General features: G+C 71.9%; 1 protein-coding gene across 1 annotated transcript in view; it reads left to right on the forward strand.

Annotated features, from left to right (window-relative positions):
- MNEG_13210 (hypothetical protein) overlaps positions 1–565 on the forward strand; it is a gene marked incomplete at both ends in the record, with an annotated part of 3,623 nt that overhangs the window by 1,695 nt on the left and 1,363 nt on the right. The gene's annotated exons all lie outside the window — the stretch shown is intronic.

The raw sequence follows: 565 nt of genomic DNA on the forward strand, positions 1-565 counted from the left end.
GCGCTGCGCCGCGCGCTCGCCGACCCCGACGCCGCCGCGCGGCGCCTGCCGCCGGCCGCGCTGCTGTCCCTCGTCTCCGTCGCCGCCGCGGGCGGCGCGCCGGCGCCGGCGCTGGCGGGCGCGGTGTGCCGGTGGCTGGCGGCGCGGCGGGACGTGCGGCTGAGCCCGCTCAGCCTGGCGGCGCTCGCGGCGAGCGTGGCGCGGCTGTGCGGGGACGGGGCGGCGCCTCGGGAGTGGAGCGGGGACCTTGTTGGGCCGGTGGCGCTGCGCTCGCTGGCGGGCGGGGAGGAGTCGTGGGGCGCCAAGTACAAGGTGGGTGGCGAGATAGGAAGCGTGTATGTGTGAGTGTGCGCGTGTGCGCGCCTGTGTGTGTTTGTGTGCGCGCGTGTGTGTGTGTGTGTGTTTAAGATTCCGTATGTGTGGTTTGTGAGAGGGTGTGTGTGTGTGTGTGTGTGTGTGTGTGTGTTAGCTGAGCTCACTGAGGGACAGTCTCTTCTGCGTGAGGGTGAGGTGGAGCGTACTCACTGGCAGCCGCTGCACAGCGCCATGCTCGCAAGCCCCCCCC

This window comes from Monoraphidium neglectum (assembly GCF_000611645.1).
Source record: "Monoraphidium neglectum strain SAG 48.87 unplaced genomic scaffold scaffold03691, whole genome shotgun sequence".
Classification (NCBI taxonomy): Eukaryota; Viridiplantae; Chlorophyta; class Chlorophyceae; order Sphaeropleales; family Selenastraceae; genus Monoraphidium; species Monoraphidium neglectum.